The sequence below is a fragment of the Rhynchophorus ferrugineus genome, unplaced genomic scaffold, assembly GCF_030347505.1.
Source record: "Rhynchophorus ferrugineus isolate W39M unplaced genomic scaffold, kcgeb_rfMv2 rfM3, whole genome shotgun sequence".
In the NCBI taxonomy this organism is placed as follows: domain Eukaryota; kingdom Metazoa; phylum Arthropoda; class Insecta; order Coleoptera; family Curculionidae; genus Rhynchophorus; species Rhynchophorus ferrugineus.
The window spans coordinates 35555624-35578264 of NW_027472582.1; the positions used below are offsets into that span (position 1 = coordinate 35555624).

General features: G+C 30.8%; 1 non-coding gene across 1 annotated transcript; it reads right to left on the reverse strand.

Moving 5' to 3' along the window:
* Positions 1-9030: 9030 nt before the first annotated feature.
* Positions 9031-9134, reverse strand: LOC143194515 (U6 spliceosomal RNA). The gene has a single exon (XR_013005355.1). It is a non-coding gene; the product is annotated as a U6 spliceosomal RNA (small nuclear RNA).
* Positions 9135-22641: the final 13507 nt, after the last annotated feature.

Here is a 22641-nt window from a genome sequence, read left to right on the forward strand (position 1 = left end):
ATACTGTAATTTAGGAATGGCCTGTAATACATACAAGGATATTCAAGCAAGAACTGACTGGATAAATACAAAGAAACATTTTATATAATAACATCTTAGGCTTGGATGAACAGTATTAGATATACTAAAGGAAAAAAAATTAACAAATGGTGGAATCATGAACAAGTGTTCGATTGGAGATTAATATTTTATTATTGACTTAAATAGCTACTCAGAAAATAACAGTAACTGAAGAAAACTTTCCATATGCGAGATTACGATCTAACGCTGATGACAATTACTGAGACAATGTAATGGAAGTGAAAACAACTAAAGGTAAGTATATAATCAATGTAGGATAACTATATAATAACTGCGTGAATAGATGTTTGTGCTATTGTTGAGAATATACATTTCCACTGATACTAAAATACTCAAATGCATGATGAGAGAAGGAATACTAAATCTTATGTAAATATGGCAAATGTATTAGAGAGAATGCAGTAATTAAATCTAGTTTTATTAAAAAGTTTTATACAGGTAATAACAACAGAAACTAAACAGGAACACAATAATATTAAAATGGCTAGAAAAGGAACACTGCAGCGAAGGCAACAAGAACTAAACGTAAAAGGTAAATAAAATCGCTAATGAAAGCAATAAACACAACAAATAAAAAAGAGAGTTCAATGTAATCATAATGAAATACAACAATAACCTCTAATCTATTGCAAATATAACTATAACTATAGCTTAAAGTCCTTCAATAACATTTGCATTACATACACTTGAATGTAAAAATAAATTATATTTAATGGCATTATTATTGTTTCATTAGTTCATTTAGATTAGTATTTTGTAATATGTCAAAGCTGAACTGAACAGAAACTCAAAATTGATGAGGCCTTTACGTCATAAATTTAAATGACGTGTTTTTAGCTAAATAAAATCCGCCAGTATAATTTACGAATATAATATTACCTAATACTTTTCTAAAATCTACTTAAAAATATATTTATTTAAGAAATATAAGTACTCGAAGTTATTTTAGCCATATGCCACTAAGCGTTTTTCTCTTTTATGATAATAAAATTAACTAACCAATATCGTTTAATTTTTATCAGGGTCAGGTAAATTAAGTATTATTTCATGAAAAAATAGTTGAGGTTTAGTGCTAGAAATAATTCCATAGCATTTCTTTCATTAAAAATTTTTTATTTAAAATTTTATTGAAAGATTGAGTCGTTAAATACAGGAATAGTATCAGACACCAGACAACGGACAATTCCAACGTTGGAAGAACTAATCGCTTTTAAAGCCAACTGATGAACGGGCCCATTTTTTAAATCTTCTTAACAAAACGAGCTTCAAAAATGTAATCGAAAAATTCAACGCCAGGATAATCTGTATGATCCCATAAAATACACAATTTATTTTATGGTCATAATTTAAAATATTCTGGGAAGACGAAATAAATTAAAAGTTTTTTAAAAAAATTTGTAAAAAAGATGGATTTGAAAGAATTGACATTTAAAATAGTTTAATTTTAAATGAGCGCTAAACCGTTTGAGAGGTTTAGCGTTAATTTAGCGTTGTGCCTGACATAGTTGTTTTAGTCCCACATATACATTATATTAATAATATAATAATAATATTGTGTTATAATCAGATATTTAAGCGTGTATAGGGTATAAGGAATAAGGGTCCCTAAGAATTCGTGTTTGAAAAATCCAAAAAATTTGGCTAAATCTTGCAAAATGCGAACCAGTGTAAGTTTTTGATATTTTAAACAACTAATTATTTATAAAATGTAACTAACATATTATAGAGAAAAATAACACAGTTAATAGCATTTAAGGTTAGGCCTCATTGGTTTTTTTTTTGTATACATGAGTCCTTAATAATTTTGTTACTTTTTCAGTTATCAAACAATATAATTTTTCATATTTAACATAACCTGGTGGTTTTAGTTGTACTAGTAGACATGAAATCACTATATATTCCTAAGAGATTCGAATGCCAACAGAAGAAAATAGGCTTATAATTAAACTCACTAAATATTCACTGCTGTTCACTATTGGAGGATCATAAATAACAAAAAGCCAATATTAATAAAATGGTTCCTTATTATCAAAATTCCCGATGGCCCATATTTCACCAGGCTAAATTACCTAGGGTTTACAGTATCCTGAAGGACCGTGGTTCGAGGCCCACGTTAAATAGTAGGTTCAGCCCAAAGAAACCCACGCTGGTACAGAGTTCGGTGTATTTCGCATTTTTTTACCTATAAATATTATTTACCAAAATACATGCAAGCACTTATTTATATTTTTTTAATTTGATTTAGTGATAGTTGTTCAGATATTTTTAAAAATACAAAATCACCACATTAAAATTAATTTCTTCATTCATTAATCACCATTTCTTTCGATGAGAAAATTGACCATAAACATGTTTGCACATCATATTTAATATAGTATTACATTACTATTATTTAATTTTTACCTATAATATTAATAAAATATACTGTTAGATTACAATATTAAAGGTCGCCATATTTTTTTTACACCTAACACATTATATGCTATCAAAACCTATTGTATTAGTTAAATTAGATTAGAATCTTTTTCACATATATTTGCGTCAAGCTTAACAATATATTTAAAATAGATATATTAATGAGATAATTTTTAGATTTAAGTGGAATCTGTTTTTTTATTAATTAAAAACTCACGCTCCAACAGTATAACTTTATTTACAAGAAAGATGTTAGCAACAGACAAAGCATTCGACCTTTTGTTACGGCGTCTCAATATTCTTAATATATGTAGTCTCTTGAAGTTATTCAATATGACTAACACCATAATATTTCTGCACGAATCGATTGATTGAATCCTTGAAAACTTAATCAGGGTGAAAATGGGTACGTCGAAATATTAATTTGAGGTTTTGAAAAACAAAGAAGTCAGAGCCATATCAAGTGCAAATGGCGATGGCGAAGAAATTTGCTCACAATGACAGTTTTGGGAATAATACCTTTCGTGGTGCAAGATTTAACAATTTCATTCCACAAAACTAACTTTTTACGATGAATTATTCCTTTAATGTTTATAAATTCTATTTGCAACACGAAATTTAAAATAAATAATTTTATATATTTTTTATTATATTGTAAAATCGCAAAATACACTTGAGATAAAATGACATTATACATAAATGACAACTTAGCAACAAAAATAGTTTTGATAATATCTTTAATTGGCTTCTAAAATGATTAACTCTCGGTACTTTTCTGAATGTTTGTTTCCTAGGTTAAATTTGTACTGATTTGGGCTCTAGCCAACTAAACAAATAATGCACGCCACTAAAATTTATGACGTCAATACGTCGCAATATTGTCGCATCAAATTGGATTGAGTTTCGTGCTAACTCTCGAAGAGAACGGCCGTGTCCGTTCCGCCGAACCTACCTGCGCTTCCGAGAATTATCCGATACTTTGTTTGAGACTGTCGATCCGTTATCACGTTTCCACCAGTGCCTACTTCAAAAAAGCGAATGTAAGCGCAGAAAAGGCGCATTTGCAGACCAAGGCAATGGCGTCGTGTACATCAGAGCCGACGCCTCCTGATCTCCCGACCACTATCCCAGCTTTCCTAATTCGAATGGACCATCTTCTGAAGACAGCCGATAATTGATCATAGAAGATTTAAGAAAACAGAATGAAGACCTGCGAAAGCAGATAACCGAAGTGAAAATCACAGACAGACGCCCTGAACAAACAGACAGAAAAGCTGGAAAAGAGCTAAAAGGCTTCCGACGACCTTAAAGGAGAAATCAAAATTCTCACCGCTACAATTACAGATTTCATGAAATATTAAAAGGATGCCATGGAAATAAATACTCCCGCTGTTACAGAAACCCAGACTTAGACCCCAGTTAAACCTGCACAACGGTCAGACCAAACTGAAGACCCAGACGACGGTTTCACCTTGGTGGTAAAAAAAGAAGAGACGGCCCATCAGTCAACCTCAGGAAAACCAGCTTTCCAAGCCGGTAGCCAAGCCGGCTATTTAATCCATCCAATCGAAAGCCAAGGCTGACGTACAGCCTTGGTTTACTAAATCTGCCACCAAACCAGTGCAAAACAATCCGTTCGAAACAATCATTTCGACGACTGTTTCTCAAACTCCCTCAAAAGAAAAAATTCCACCTATAGTATTCCATAACAAGAAGAGGTTCATGGAGCTCATTAGAATCACCAAGGCACAGTCAATTGATATTATAGCCCGAAACAAAAAGGAGAGAATTTTCTTATTCGTCGCCACAAGCAACGGTTGCCAGAAACTCACTAAACTGCTCGAAGAAACGAATTATCATTACTTCTGTCATCCGGAGGAGAGAGCATTCTGGGTAATAATTAGAAACCCAGACACACTTTCCATTGACGATGTACGTGAACTTATTTACAGTTAGGCCTCCCAGAAGTCCTAACCGCTCTCATTAAGTCCTATCTCTCGGACAGATCTTTCCAGGTCAAAATCAGGAAAACACTTTCCAGTCGAAAACAAATCGATGCTGGCATACCTCAAGGCTCCCCACTGGCCCCCAGCTTTATTTAACCTCCTTATTTCAGATCTACCATATCTCAGAGAAAAGAGCATATTGACGTCGCTTTTTACGCTGACGACACTGCTTTCTTCACGGCCGCCAGGTTCGAAGTTAAAATTCATGAAAGTTTACAGAAGCAGCTCAATCATGCGGTCAAGTGATTCAAATTCTGAAGGTTGCAAATCAACCCCCTGAAAACCCAGGTCATCATTTTCCATAAGAAGCATTACGCGTCTCGCAACTTAAGATCGACACCGCAATAATTCCATGGCTGGATAACGTCACGTACCTATGTCTCCACTTCGACCGGCGGTTCGGTTGGCATTCCCAAATCCAGAAAGCAATCCAGAAATGTTCGGGGATAGCAAACCTACTATCTTCTCCGATCTGCCCTTCTAGCAGACTTCCCACCTCCATCAAAAGCTTAGTTTACAAGATGTTAATTCGATTCGTAGTCCTCTACGGATCTAATGTCTATTTAAGTTTGTTACACCCAACCAGGTCAAACGGCTTCAAGTTTTCACAATTATCAGTACATAATAAATTGCTATTATTCAAGCAATTATTGAAAACGATCTGGACATACGGAATTCAATTATGGAAATGATCCGCGAAAAGTAATATTAAAGCCCGTTATTTTATACCTCCATTCACTTGTTAATATCGAAATAATACAAGTCTTTGATAACACACGAATAAGACACAGAATCAAAAGAATTAAACAATTCGATCTTGTATAGTGTAGTATAGTGAGGTACATTTAATAGAAAAAGATCAGTGACAATACATGACAATAAACATTATTAGAGGCTCAGATAGAAACTAGAGTAGTAACATAATAAATGAATTAAAAGAACCAACCGATATAATGTCGTCATATATCTAAAAGAATTTTTGAATTCGCTAGAATTGTCCGGAATACCACTTTATAATCTGCAATTAAAAATCGGATCGATAATCATCATGCTGCAGAACATATACCACGACTTTGTAATGTTAACCGACTTGTCGGTGAAGGAATTAATTAACAAATTCATCAAAGCAGTAATTTTGAATGGGAAGTACAAAGGCCAAGACGTTTTGATTCTATGCAACGTATAGCATTTGCAATGTCGACAAATAAATCGAAAGGCCAATCGATGGTAAAGTGTTTATGGTACTAATCTTGAAAATCCATGTTTTTCACTAACTTTTTCTGAATTACTAATATTAAAAGGTTTTTTGAAATAATTTTTTTAAATATTTATTCCCGTTCGAATTGAATATTCGTAGTTCAGACGTCTGTCGGTTCAGCTAGTATATTATATACGCTAGTGTATTCATCTTGAGTATTTCATCCAAGGTTAAGTTGTTAGGCGCCACATACACATGATTTACCTAATTATTGCATAAGCACTCAATTCAAAACAAGATAAAGTCGTTTGGCGCTAGGCAATATAAAATTATTCTCATTCGATAACAAACAGGATTTTGCTGTCTTCATATAGGTTAAATAAACAAGAGATCCGGAGGCATTTTAACAGCAAGTAAAAATAATTGTAACTCTAAACAAATATTACACTGCATGAAATCAAAAACTATCAATCAACTATTGTAATTTATAAAACATCAGAGAAATATGTCACAAATGGAATCTCCCTTGAATAATACGATATATTTCAAAGATAAAGTCTACAAATGAGAATTTATCATGATTGTCATTATACCTAATACTTTGATTATATTTATATGGTGAGAAAAGGAACAGTTGCGAGGAAAACAGTAAAAACAAGAGTTTTTTTTATCATATAAATTTGTTTAACAAATGTCACTGTTGCTGCCATCAATAGATTCACTGTCACAAAAGACATTAACACTATTGTTGGTTGTCAAATATTTATAGATGCGTTAGAACATTTATTTTGTAACTAAACCTTTTGAATAGTTATTTGATAACTATCAATCATCAAGCCGCGATTAGAATATATAATGTATTAAATATTAAAGATAATTTCTCGCCACTGATGACCACTTAATATAATACTTTACATGATTTATATTTCATTCAAATATAGATATGTTTTAATAGGTACATCCATTGGTTAACGTGATTTTAAAAAATAATGTGTTACATTCAATTTTATATCAAAAATAAGTTAATAAAATCTCATAAATAATAACAATAATCTCTATAAATAATAATAGTAGATAATGCACCAAAACTTCTCAAAATATATCAATTGTCGAGCTTATAATGGCTTAATGTTTTCGCCATCTTCAAGGATCTGATCATGAACAATTCCTTTCCAATCCCGCTGAACATTTCAGATCAACTTCCTCGACATCAATAAAGCATACCGTACACTTATTTCAATGACTCTAATATCGACGAAAAGGTCGGCAAAATGCCTGTCTAGAAGAGCCAAATATCAATTCAATATTTTGTCATTCCGTTACTCCCTATGTACATTTTCTTGTTTAAAATTCTTATAATTTTTTCCTTGTCTTGTGATTTAATCACAGCATTCTCTTCTAGAGAACTTGCTGTATCACCTACAAGAGAATTAGTGCCCATTATCTCCTCGTCCATACATACCAAAGGTACATGCTTACACAGGGTATTTTTTATAGTATAATCTGCACAACTACAGACATACCTCACTCACTCTCACTCTATTACCATGTAATGGTTACATTGTTTGTTATATTCTGATAGTTTATTTCAAATTTACCTGAGTGCTGCAAAACTATATGAATTAATATAACTATTGTGAATAAGTTCTTCTTCCTTATGGGGTCTGATAATTATGCTGTCTTGATAATTATCATCACTTGGTTGTTTAGTGTGCAAAATTATTTTCCATGCCTCAAATCAATCAAATTTCTAATTCAAAAGTCTAATTCATAGAAATATTAGAATTACTACGTGTCTATTCTCTACTTAAGTATTTATTCTTAAAGTATTTCTTCTTATATTATTTAAGAGGTACGCTTTTTTTCATCGGCAATTTTTGTCATTTAATTTTTTATGTTCCAGTAAAAATGATTGATTTGAAAATTAAAAAAGTGTTCTGTTCCAGAATGTGAAGGTTCTAACAGAATGCATTGTTTTCCAACAAGTTCTCCTTTAAGTCAGAAATGGCTTATAACGGTAAACAAGATAAACTCATCACTATTTATCTAGACATAGAAGTGTTTGCGCTTTGCATTTTAGGCCAGAAGACTATAGACCCAAATGTGGTAAACAACTGCTTAGCAAAGATGCAGTTCCCAATTGCAACGTAAATGGTGTAAAACGTAAGTACAATTTTTTTCAAAATTGAGACACTTCAGTACTAAAGATATAATATATAGATTCTATTATATGTAGTGTCAATATATATTATATTGAAATAGAGAAATATGTGCCTTCTATTTCAGGCAGGCAGGACCCAGACAGTACACCAACAAGAACAAGTAAGTGTGTGTAAAATCTTTTCATTATTTTGCTATTTTTTATAGATCAGATTTTATTTTATTTTTTTTTAATTAGATTTATTTATTAAACTACTATTTAGGACCTATGCACTATATACATTTTAATATTACCGAACAAACAATATAAAGAACAAAATTAAAAGAGCTTATAGTTAATTTAACATAAGTATGAGAATAATATAGAGTGAACAGTTTAAAAGACATAAGTTAACAGCTATTATATATTTTGGAGTACTCCGATGGCAGCCAAATAGTTCATCAGTTGTTCAAGGTAGACTAGTAGTTGTTTCATTGATCCCTTCAGGCCAGAGAGTCGTCTTTGGTGGGCGTGCCCTTGGTATTCAACCAGGATGTGTTTGATGCTCAGCGGGGATCTACATCTATCATAAATGGGCGGACTTTCTCCTTTGAGTAGAAACTCGTGAGTCAGCCTGGTCGTAAATGGCCTATTCTGAGTCTGAAAAAAATATCCAATTTACGCCTACTAAAGTTACAAAATTTGATACCTTGGTAAAACTCCTCTTTTACCTCAGACAATTTGTTATTGCTCATTAAGTCCTAATTTAGTTGATCCAGTTTATTATAAAGTGCGTATGATATTTATTCAGATCCCTTCTCCGCTACAAATAGTCTTCCGAAAGTGGTCTTTCCCTTTTCGATTCCCATATGAGACTTTACCCATATGTAGGTAATATTCTTGCCGCTGTTACGAGCGGCAGTGTTTAATTCTCGAATGTGCGTTGTCAGTGGATGATGAGCCTGTGCCGATTTAAGTTCTCAAGAAAGCTCATAGAGTCAGTGATGATTACCGCCGAGATCATATCTGGACTGTCTTGAACGCATTTAAGAAACTTATATATGGTCAACAATTCAATTTTGATGTATATGCAGCTCCTGTATATTCACCGTTTTTAGATCCGTCTGTGTAAATCTGATGGTGTCTATGGTATTTTTCATTGATCAATTGTTTGAAAAGGGAGCGTGCACAACAATGTAGAACGCTTCACGATTTTGCGTGTCATCCTTGCACAGGGGCCATGCTAATCGCTGTATCGTTCCACTTTTAGTATATATACCGCCCAAGCGAGTACCTATTTATTTTAATAATCCTCATTTTATAACATCTAGAAGTCAGATACTATCTGCAGTTAATGATGCTCGCCAACTTATGTTAACGCCGAAATCTCAACATTTATATAAACAAATAGTCTCTGTTTCTGAAGAAATTAATAGAATAAATAGACAAAATCAAAGCTAAAGAAAAAGTTACAATTAACCTAATCCGTTGCTGTCCAATTTGGAACCATATTGCAAAATGATATTGCAATTACACACAAGTTTATTTTATCACATGTCCACACGCAACTTCAACAACCAAAAGCATGAAGGTTCATTACTGGATGATATTTGGCTTGGAGCCTATTAAAATGTAGCGCTCGTGGTTACAAGCTACTTCAAAATGTTCTTGCCATCAACAACTTTATTAAGTGAAATCCCTTTCCCAGCAGGATTAACTTAACTAGTATTTAAACAAAATACTTTATTAGAATTCTATTTGTAAATTTCCCCCTATAATATAAAGAAAATTTAATCTTATTTTTTAATTTTCCTCTGTAGTAAAAAAATACGCTTTGCGCGCCCTCTGGTATTTGCAAAAGCATAATGTGATTACAATTTTATACACAGGAGATCACATTATATTCCTGTCTGTTTTGTCCAAACAATAAAATTATAATAATATAATTTTGTGACATTATTGATATTACCAACAAAACAAATCTAATTGTTCGGCATCGATTTCAAAGTAGTCAGTTGATAGTAGTTAAAATAATATTGTAAATAAATGGGTTTAGGTAGGTATTAAGTTAAATTGTGTGTATATAGTGTAATATAAAATACTTGTAGTAGATACTTTAAATAAGGTTTTTGACTACTTTTATTTAGTTATTACAACGATTATTATGCGCATATTTTATTTTAAAAGGTTCTTTTTGTGTTAAAAATCCAGGTATAATTATTTTTTGATTTTTAGTGAGTTCCATATTTTATACATATAACATTTTATTTACAATAAACAATATAAACTAAATCTAACTTCAAGTTTAATCGATTGTATCATGGACAATTAATTATTAATATTTACATTATATTTACACAACTCATCATATTATATTTAATGTAGTAAATCAGTAAATAATTAATAAATCAATTGTTAACATCAAAATGGTCATCTTAGAAATAAATCACCAAATTTTAAAATAATCTGTCTACATATTTTAGACTTTTTTTTTCATTGAAATGTTAATTAATAATTGGTTCTGAGTTTATATGGATAATGACTGATTTGAGGTTTTTATATTTCAATTCTTTACATATCAAAAAATTTATGCGTGACTCCACATAAGTGTCGCACACAGGCGTATTAATATTTTAGAACTTTAACACAAAGTTTAAGTTGTATTATTGAAAATGTAATTTTTGCTTTAACAGTAACAAAAGTCACTTGTTGTGTAGTCACCAGGGGTTTGCAACTCCAATGGTAAGTAGTGGGGTAAAATTTTGCTTAGTTCAATCATTGGCGGCGCTGACAACGTGAATTTGATTGGTTAGTTTAAAATAGTTATGTAGAAACCTGTGAGGAAAATACTTTGCTTTGATTGGTCTGCCAATTCGCCTGATTACTTTGTGACGTCACATTTATTGGCCAATAGTATTTAAATGAAAATAGAATTTAATATTTAAAATTAATTTATTAAAATAAAATCCTATACAAATATACATAAGTGTAAATAATATAAATATATATAAACAAAAAGCAAAAAAAAACAATTATGAACTCTATTCTAGGCGAAATTAAAATATCTATAATTCTTCTATAACGCCTTCCCATATTTGTTTAGTGTCATCAATTTTATGGAATCTATTAGAGTTCTAACTTATCTTGATATATTGAAGGTAAACTTTAAATCCTTCCCTGTTGATATTCCGTTAACTTCATTAAACCAAAATTACAATCAAACCTCATAATAACTTTTAAAATTTGGTCTTGAAAACATTATGGTTTGGACAGTTGAAACACTAAAAATGTATGTGTTTTTTAAAGATATTTAGATTTTAGAGTCTTTAATCTGTGAAACTACTTAATATAGAATGTAGACAAATATTGCATGTTGTCTCTTTTTCAGAAGTTTTGTTAAATAGCCTGAAATAAGGCTAAAATACAATATTACACTCTTGTTTTTTTCAGAGCAAAGTTCTCTGGAATTGAAAATATAGACTCAACTGGTGATTTAACAACCTCAAGTGGTACTAGATCTCCTGTTAAAAAAGAATATAAGTTATCTAACATGTCCATCTTCTTCACAATTTTCTCCGGGAGAATGATGTGAAAAAATTGAAATGATGATGTGCCCTTTTAAAGATTTCTCGAACATACTAGGTGAAGGATGCTGTTTCTACCTCCATGACCTCTGATAGATCCAACAAAATTCTTTAAGTAATCTTGTTTAAAATTTGTTAAACAAATGTAGTTATTTGTAAATTTAGACAAAATAGATTTCTTTAAGGTAATAAATCCCCTAAAAGTAGCAATTAAATTTTTAATTGATGGCACCATAATAAATATTTTCTTAACAAGGCAATCAAATTTAAATATACAATAACTCTAATATAAAATTATTGAACCCTGATTGATATAAAAATTTAAAGTATTAAAAATATTTTAGGGATATTTAACAATTAAAAGTAGTATTTATTACTACTAATTATCCAGTTATCTAAATTATTACCTTCTTGTAAGACTTCTTTATACATCACACTGACAGCATACGAACAACTTGGTAGATTAATTGAATTTTGTTACTACTAACCTCTTCATAAGTAGGTTTTGATTTTCTGTAAACAAACAATACATAAACAGACATGTACTAGATAGATAATTTTATATGTACCTGATAAAAACAATGTTGGATATGCATTTACCCTAATACCTGTTCGTGAAGGAAGGGTAATTCTAAATTTTTCACTAAAATGTCCGTGACAGACACCATGACGTTGATATATTTGCATTTTGGTTTATTCAGGTAACTTTCTACTATTTACTCGATCCATTTTTGGAAAGGAGCGAGATCATTCTTTGGGAAACGATGTCTAATTTCCGTAGTAGATTTTTACCCCGGTACATCTTTTACTACACTGACGCATTGTCATTAACTTTTATATTATTACTCCATAATAATTAATGTAAAACAAAAAATATGCACAACGTAAAACGAAGATTTCTTGATCTAAACAAAAACCAAAACCTTCAAACATCGAACATTCAAACATGTGTGTGTGTGTGTATATATATTAAATTGAGCGATTCTGCAGAAGTAGCGTTAATATGATTTAGGAATGAGCGGAATTCTACAACGATCCGGAAATAAACTATGAAGGAAGTGAATTTACTGGGTTATTTTGTGCCGGTATACTACACGCTCATTACTTTCTGTGGTAGGAAGCGATCCACTATAAGCACTTCTTGATTATAAAAAATAAAATAGTTGTTTTACAAAAGAAGTCTTAAAGTCCACTTTCAAGATAAATATATGTATATATAGTATTCAACACATTTGAAAATGCACCAATAAATATTTGACATCGACAACAATGTCTTTGTGACAGTGAAACCATTAATAACAGCGACAGTAAAATATTTTTTGTTGAAAACGAAAATTTTGTTTACCAATTAACTGCAGATAGATTTTTAGATATATAGAAGATTTTTAGATATATTAGATTTTTAGATATATAGAAGATAGAGTGATATTAAATGGCAGTAGATATTCTAGAAAAATCGCTCTTCTATCTGGTCACCTGATGTGATGAGTAATAAAAAGCACCAAAATATAAGCACCAGAAAGGCATCTTTTACATTATAATAGAAGTGCTTTCGGTTCAATAAATCGCCATTACTTGCTGTAAAATGAAAGTATTTTTTTAAATCTTACACGTTTTATAACATAAACTTAATCCAGAAATAATTTATTGTTATCGTTTTCATTTATAGAATTCATTAAAATTGAAACCGAAAAATTCACAAGCTAAACAATGTTTCTATAGAGTAAGAAAGCCTAAATTACCACGCAACGGAAACTAACCAAAAGGTTTTAAAAATTTTCGATAAGGAATATTTAATACAACTCTCCGTAAATTTAAATATAATTAATAAAATGTCAAATTGGTAATGACTCATGATAAATAGTTACCAACGTCTTATCAATATATTTTATCGATTCCTAATAGCTCCTACAGTGAAATTGTATTTCCCCGAATATCAATACTAAAATTGAAAAAAAAAATTAATTTTTTATGTTTTAAGTCTATTGCCTATAGGTCAAATTGTGGACTCACTCAAGATTAAAAAAAAAATTTTCTAAGTGTTTTATTTCCATCTTCTGCAAGCAGATTATGATACAACTCATTCAAAGAAGTTAGGCATTTATCATTATAATCAATATCTAAATCCTTACCAAATCTTACTTTTCGACCAGTACCACCCAAAAACATTACAAAAAGAGCTTTCTCTAAGTTTTATATTATTCGCATACAACAGTCTTTTGTTTAAAACAGGTGGGGCATAAATCCCGCTACAATTTGGATTGCGCGCCATCTTGGTTATGTGACATTTAGCTGAATTTCGCCTTAACTATTGTGTTGTATAGACGGCTGAATTTTATTATGGATGATCTTGTGGCGTATATTTATAACCTGTCTAATAAAATAACAATTAATTTTTTCTAATAATGATATTATTAGTCTGATAACTAATTGTTCATGTACATCACATATTCATAGATCTAATTTTCTTTCTCATCATCTCTTATATTTTTCATATTATATAACTGTTGGCGAATGCCTTTAAATTGGTTACTCGCTACTACTGATTTTTTTGTGCAACGATATGTCGTCTAATTAATTCAATTAAATTAATTTCAATTAGTTTTAGCGTAATGGCTAATACGCTTATGGCTTTTTACACATGCAATTGTTTGAAATAGCATATTCAGTATATCAATGTGTGGCAACCATTTTCTCTCCTTTTGGACCTTTCGCATCTAATCTGAACATATTGAAAGAATTGATTCATCAACTGTTAAGCTGTTTAAGCTGTATTTTCATCTCATAAGTCTTGCAAATCACAATCTCTGGACTTTTGTGGTCCTCCAGGTGTTTAGTTGAGAGCAAGACCAACATTTAAGACAGGCCGAAACAGAATAACCGTACGTTTCTATGTTCTATGTAAAATATTTGATATGCTTCGGAAACAGATTTCTTCAACTTAACAGATGTGAAAAACGGCAAAAATGTAATTTTAAGCGTCGGGGTATTAGCACCTTTATATACTGAATAACTCTATAATAATAAATGGAAAAATATTATTTTATGTAGAGAAATGTTATTGTTAGTTGTTAGCAGTTAGGTTGTTAAACATTAATACTTAGAATTTTAACCAATAGATATGGTTAATCAAAATATATGGAAGAACGTAATGATAATCGTCAATATATTTCCTTTTTTCATTTAATTGTTTTACTTATTCAGTATTAATATTTTTATTCAGACACTGCTGGTTCAAAAATATACAATTTTCTTATAGTGAACATAAATAACATAAACGTTTCGGTAGCACGATGAACAAGGCGATGGGATATTTCTCAAATGGATGGATAAGAGGGGATATCATCTGGAATGGCCCCTAAGTTGGTCACTCACTTGTCAGTAAGCTATATGTCTAACTATTTTTTGAAGCCCACGTTAAAAAGTACAGTACTTGTATTGGGTCGATCAACAAGAAGCTAAAATATAAAAAAGTCTGGATTATTAAGAATTACTAAAACCATTTTATGAATCAAAAAGGAAAGATGATTGGCCGTATTAAAGAATCATATTTACTGAATCTATTATTTGGGTAATTTCTCAACTTTTTCTATTATCAGAATTCTAATATCTAAAAATATAATAATAATATTGTTTAGCTTGTGATAACTGAAACACACAATAAATGCAATTGTGGTCACTAAATTTACATTTTAATATTTCATACGAAACGTTCTACTGCAATTAAAACATTGATTCATATTGTATGCTAGACCATGTTGAAATATTTTACAAATTTATTTTACACAATTATATTATACAATTTTATTTTTATCTAATTTCAAAGAACTTACTCATTTAGAAATTTATTCACTAAATATTGACTTAGTTTTATTTTTATTATTAGAAAACACGTCTTTTCAGGCTATTAAAAAATCAATTCATTTTCAAGTGCTTTTATAAAAACTAGACTGTTGCACAAGCAAAAAATTATAAATAATAGGATACCAACTCGGAACTCCACCAGTTGTTTGAGTGTTAGTTATCCAGTGTCATTATTATTCTATATATTGTGTATAGTTTCTCTTATCATCTTTTCGTGTTTTCATTCCGGTAAATCTCTAGAAACATTGCACTAAGCTAGTATATTATGAACTCCCCTATATTTAACAAGATTACGTATATTACATATAATTCCAGAATATCGATATCAAACAAACCCATACATAAGTTCTATTTAATATTACGATACATGAATCAGACGTTTTTCTTGGAAAATTAATATCGATTCATTATCTGAGTTTAAAACTGAAATTTACAACATATAATAATATATATCGTAAAAATAAACATTAACTGCTTCATTCGCGCTCTCCTGGTTGAGTTGGGCTTGAAGAATTTTTTGCATTGCATGGAGAGAGTGTCCGGTAAGTAAAAATGTAGCGTTGTCTGAATAATATGTCATGATCGATCGCTTCGAGCGAAAAAAATCGGCCGTGTACAAATTGAAGAGATCCGAAGCTAATGAAGAATCTTGTGAAACTTCTGCGGAAATATGTTTCCGATAGGAAATCACCAATATTTATTTGAAAGGACGCTTCTTCCAAATATGAATGGATCAGGACTACCAGGTCATCCGGTAAACCTAGTTTTTTGGATTTAAAAATTAGACCATCATGCCAAACTTGGTCGAAACCTTTGGAAACCTTTAGGTGGACGCCACCAACCTTGCGACCTTTACGAAGTGCCTTTGCGAAACGAGAAGCTTGATGAATGCTTGACTGTTTCGCACGGAAGCTGAATTTTTCTTCTTCTCTAATTAACAAAAAATTGTAACTTTAATGAATTAATTTAAGTCCATGATCCTAAGCACCTCTTATGCCTCTAGGTTTTTGGCTTTCGATGCGCCTTCCATTGGCTTGTCTAAATATCTATTTAGATATGAACTACTCTATAAAAAGTATATAATACCGTATATGAATTATATACACGGAACATTTCTAATTATTTAATCACTTTTGCTGACGATTAAAATTAACTTCCATCTATCTTACTCTCTATGTTGAATATCTCTAGCAGTCGTTGAATGATGTGTTTTAGATAAAACTTTAAAAACATTTTCTGTCTTCTCTATTTGTATTAAAAGAACGCCTTCTGCTTCGGCTATTTTTCTGATTAGCAGTTTTAGTTGAGCGAAATTCCAACGCCCCCTAAAACTTATTCTTCTTCTTTATACATATTAGAAAAGGTCCAGGAAATGTTTATCGGAAAATTCATGTTTAATTCAGCGGCTTCCGGTATAAAATGTATAAGGGTTTCGAATAATAACAAAATGTTTTTTACTTAAAAATTTTAAATTACTTTAACTATTTTATTTAAGGAAAAATGCCTTGTAAAAACCCCTAATTCAAAGACGGCTATTTGGTCATCGCTAAATGTCGCACGATATATTCCAAATAATTCCAAACGTTTTTTTTTGTAATGTTTATCTCCTGATTATGGTGTAACATCGAAAAGACCAAAAATTACCATATCTTCTGGTAAAATTACCATATCTATTGATCTTTCTGTAATTTATCTAAGTTTTTTAATAACTATTTCCATAAAACTTACTAGGTAAGCTATAAATGGTTTATAAAAATTTAAAGCATACTAAACTTAATTAAACTAGCATAAATTTAATTATCCGTTGGAATGATATGCAATTAGATGTTTTTTGGCACCGATCGGGCTGCAGATTCGAACGTAAATCACATAAAGGATATTGCTTTAAACTTAGGCGGTTCTGACCATCGTGATACTGAGTAATTATTAACAGGAATTAAATTAGTTGTACAGATCTTTAATAGCAATTGTAATACTAAATTGTCTGTAGATCCCATGTATCATAAAAAATCAAAGCATATAGGCACCCACTATCGTTTTATTAGTGATAATATTTCTGATTAGTAGAACCTAACTATTTACACTCAGTCAATATGCCTGCATCTGTAGCGATTTGTCTTATCTACATGATTTCGACAAACACTGCTCATTAAGGTTTGCGTATAAATACTGAATGATATTTAATTATCATTATTTCATATATGTTTCGCATGAATTAACGTAGGATTTTTTTACATGCTCTGACTTGGAAGAGATTTTTTTTACATATCAGAGAGTCGTATTAAAAAATATAGATATATCGAAAAATAAATAATACCGATATTTCATTCAATATCAACAAATTCAACAACAAATTAACTCGGTTTATTAAAAAGGAAACTTTAATATGCTGTTTATTGAGATGTTTTTAAAAAATATTTATTTGCAATTGGTAGAAATTCATTAATTCGCATTAAATGAAACACCAATCAAAAGCGTTATGAAACATTTAGCGTTTCGATCTGTTTCGTCTGTTTCGATTGGATTATTTCGTCTTATTTCGGATTGTTCCAGACCCACTACCTATGAAATGCGATAGAATATTCGAAGAAATGAAGTGTAGAGTACTATCAGTATAACACCTGGCAACAATATCGGTAAGTGCACGCTAAAATGTACTCAATGGTATTACGATCACCAGTTAGTGTCCCATAATTGCTAATAAATATCAAAATTGTATTGATAGCAGACTTACTGAAAAATTGTACGACGATTATTCCAAGATGCAGATACAAATATATTTGGCAAGGTTATTAATTATTTAGCAAAGTTATTTAAGTTTTACAAATTTATAAGAGCACATGCAACTATACTTCATCAACTACTTCTACGAAATCTGTATTTAAACATACCTTAAAACATTAAATTCTTCTAAATATCTAATTACCTTCTCAACATGAATTCTTAAACTCCGTTTAGTTAAGTCTCCGTTTAGTTTCTTTTAATTTAACTCACTTCAGTGGCTACAGTTGGGGTCATACCGTATCGATACGTAACAATTGTTTAAAATATATATAACTGCCAGCCATAACCAGTTTAACAAAACAGGTATAAGTTAGCCTGATGAAGCATATATCGAACTATTTAACGTACAAGAGACTAAATATTTGATCGTATTAGATTTGTAATCTAGCATGATGGGGCATGATTAATATTGTTACAAGTCTTGTATTTAATTAATATTTATCTCTTTTTTATTATATTTTAGAGACTCCTTTTTACCAACTATGCTTTAATAGGATTGGACCTGCTGCTTAACGTGGACTCCTAACCACAGCCCTCGGCATTATGCCTATTGACTGACAAGTGACCGACTTAGAGGTCATCCCAGAATACATTTACTCTTGCTCAGCCTGATTACTGGCATGGCTGAGATCATTTTGCTTGTCGAACTCTTTCCTTTTGTATTATCACAATTATAAATAATCACAAACATAAATTTACGACCACACTCCAGTAGGATTCGAACACCGATTTCGACTATCGCAATATTAATAGGACTGTCCTGTCGCCTTGACCATTGCGCCAGCCAAGACGAATAGTCGGCTTTGCTTTTTTTTAAAACATATGATAGCTCGCTAGTGTCAAAGGGCCACATTGATCTGTTTAGTTGGCATTCAAATCTTGTAAACATATATGAACAATTTCAGAGACAAAGATTGCAATAGTTTGAATTTGTCTTTCGAATAAAAGGTAAATGAATTATTCACGGACTTCTGTAATAAAGTCAACATTTTCGATGGAAAACGCAGAAAATAGCTCTGGAATATTTTTGTTATGGATCAAATTCATCGAAATCGAACTGAAAAATAAAAAATTACGTTTCCCGAATACAAAACAAATGTGATCGGTCCCTCACTATGGCGAGGTTTAATCAAGAGTAAGTTCCGTCACCAACAGCAGAGTATAGGTTGAGAAGTAGACATTCTCTCTGAGCGCCGACTATGGATTGACGAGAATGATGCTGATTTAATGCATACTTGTAAAACTGAACTCATCACAAAATATTCGATATTATTTAGTAAATCAAATAAGATTAAAGTTATCAGAGACTCGTGTATATAAGTAATTAAGAAAATAAAGGGACAAATCTAGACAAAGAACATCAAACTTTTCCGACAGTTTTTTTATTTTAACATTTCTATTATTTAATACCTTATATTTTATTAAAAGTATTAAAAATACTTACATGAAAATGGTATTAATAGAAATTAATTACTGGTTCTCGACTTGCAAGATTTAATAACATGTCCATAATGTTTTTCTGCTTTGGAGAATGCATAATTATATTACAAGTACTTATTACTGTCGTTCTTTTTTTCAAACACAATTTTTCACGTTCAAACACAATTTCGCAGACACAAATTTTTCGTTCGAAGCCTGTTATTGCAGAAATAATATTTATTCCAGGTGAAATAAATAAAAGTATATAATGAAGTAATTATACATAGAATTGTCATGAAATAAGTTTTTCAAAATTAGTCATCATTCCCAATATTGATTGAATAAACGAATGACGCTGCCTTTATATCTAAAATTTCTATAGGCTGTTACCGTCAGACGACACTAAAAGGATGTCAGCGTACGTGTTGATTAGCCAGAACTGCATATGCGTTGCATATTTGCTTTAATCTCACCTGACAGATTTCACAGCCACTAATTTTGTAGATTGCTATGGAACAAAAGCTATATATTTATGTTACATAATATGAATATAGAATTTGTTTGAAAATTATAGTGAAATAAGAATGAAAAATGGCCATGGTTGTAAACGTTTTTTGTTTATTTGTTATTATACTTATAACTTTCTGATTTTAGGGATAATTCAAAAGATGAATAAAAGCTAAATGTTTAAATGAAATGTCATGAATTTTCAGGATAATATAAATATAAGATGTACTTAATAGAAAGTGGTTGGAATAAATTGATAACATAACATTTGAAGCTTTGTGATTTATTATTTCTTTGGGTTTATATAACTAACTACCAAGAGTAAATAAATAATGCAGAAATATTATATAGGTAAGTTTGTGTGTATGTTTCTAAATGTGTTTTGCTTATATTAAGTGTTTTTGTTTATTATTATTCCATTTACTGCCATAAAATTTGTTACATGATATAATATTTCTGCATTATTTATTTGCTCTGAGTAATTCTATAAACGCGAAGCAATAATAAATAAGAAATCTTCAAATGTTATGTTATTAATTTATTCCAAATAGTTTCTATTAACTACACCTTTTATTTACATTATCCTGAAAATTCATGACATTTTATTTAAACATTTAGCTTTTATTCATCTTTTGAATTATCTCTAAAGTTAGAAAGTTATAAGTAAAACAATAAGTTAACAAATAAACAAAAAACGTTTACAAATATGGCCATTTTTCATTGTTACCTTTACTATAATCTTCAAACAAGTTCTATTTTCATATTATTTAACATAAAAATATATCCGTTATTCCATAATAATTTACAAAATTTCGCATTGTCTGCCGCTAATTCTCCACGAAATAATAAGTAATTATTTTACCTCAACAAAATGTTGTAAATATAAAATTAACGTAAGAAATACTTCCTAACGACAATTCTCATAAGCAACAACGACAATCAAGTCGCACACTGGGGTCCTTTTACTGTCGTCTATTACCTTCTAATCGTCCGGTATGGCTTCATATAATAAGTATGACTAGTGATGAAAATTTAAAGCCATTGTGCAAAGATTGCTATTAACCCAACCATATATTACACTAATCCCAAGCGTAACAGGCCAATTGAAAAGTCCCCCGCCTGAAACATAGATGGCGCTACTAGAATTAAATCCATCTGTTTTTAGTTAGCCCTAACCCTCAAAAGGTGCGTGTATAAATTTGACAGCTGTCGGATCATTAGTTTGTGAATTATAGCATTTTGAGTGAAGCAACTTTTGTTATAGTGAAAAAAAGGATAAAAAGGAATTTCGCCTGTTGATAAAATATTGCTTTTTGAAGGGAAAAATACAGTTGAAGCAAAAACTGCCCCAGGAAAATCAACCATCAAGGATTGGTATACTAAGTTTAGATGTGGTGAAATGAGCACCGAAGACGATGAACGCAATGGACTCCCAAAAGAGGTTGTTACAAAAAAAGGTGTTTTACTATGGTAGGCCAGGGACTTTTCATTTGATCTTTTAAAGCATGCCTAAATATGCTCCAAGTGTAAATCATGACTGCAAAACTTCCGGAGCAGTAGTTAACTTCCTAAGGAATCAATCCATTCATGGATTATATATAGAGACAAAATTCATGAAGCTGGATTCATCTGTTCTAAAAATGCTAACCATGGATGGCAATTTTTTAAAAATTAATTTCACATAAACTGTATTTTTTAATAAAAAATGTGTACAAGTTAATTCCAAGACCTAATAATTAAATTACATTTATTGCATTAACTCTTAATCAATAATAATTTATCTGGTAAAGTAAACATATCCGATCATTCGATACAACTTTTTATAAAATGAAGGATCATAACAAGATAATTGTTTATAAGTATACTTTTTATTAAATTAACATTTAATCAAATAGTAAAATCAAAACAATTTGAAGCAAATATATTTATTATTATATTGTTTCCGTTTTGATATAGTGAAGAGGTCAAGCCTGAAAGTTTTTCGAGAACGGTGAAAAAACAATTTTGATGTTTTATTTTGTTTTGCGTAAATAGTAAAATCAAATATAAGGTTGGGGAAAAAGTAACTTTGTTTATTCCGAATATATAGCTTTAAAATGTAATACTGGTGGTATACTTAGCAATGCCTTCAATGAAGCCATACTATAACGCACTTGTAAGCTAATAGAAATAAAACATTATAGAACATTCTAGATACAAAGCCACTTATTCGGTTGTTGTGTCAAAACTTATTGTGCCGGCTTGGTTAACGCAATGGTAAAGGCGACAGGACGGTCAAACTATTGTTGCGATAGTCGCGGGTTCGAATCCTGCTGGGGCATGGCCATAAATTTATGTTTGTGATTGTATAAAATTTGTGATTGTCATAGACAGGAGTGCAAAATCCGACATTCATGCCAGTAACGTGGCTGGATAAGACAGGGTGTCTTCTGGGATGATTTCTAAGTCGATCACTCGCCAGTCGGTATGCTTAATGCCGAGGACCGTGATTCGGAGTCCAGATACAGTAGGTCCCATCCAGATAAACCCTCGTTGGTAAAAAGGATACTTTAAAAGATATGAAAAAAAATTATTGTGCATTGAAAAATTACATTTCAGAAGACAATTTTAGTAATATTTTGTTTTTTTACTTTTCAAACGGGA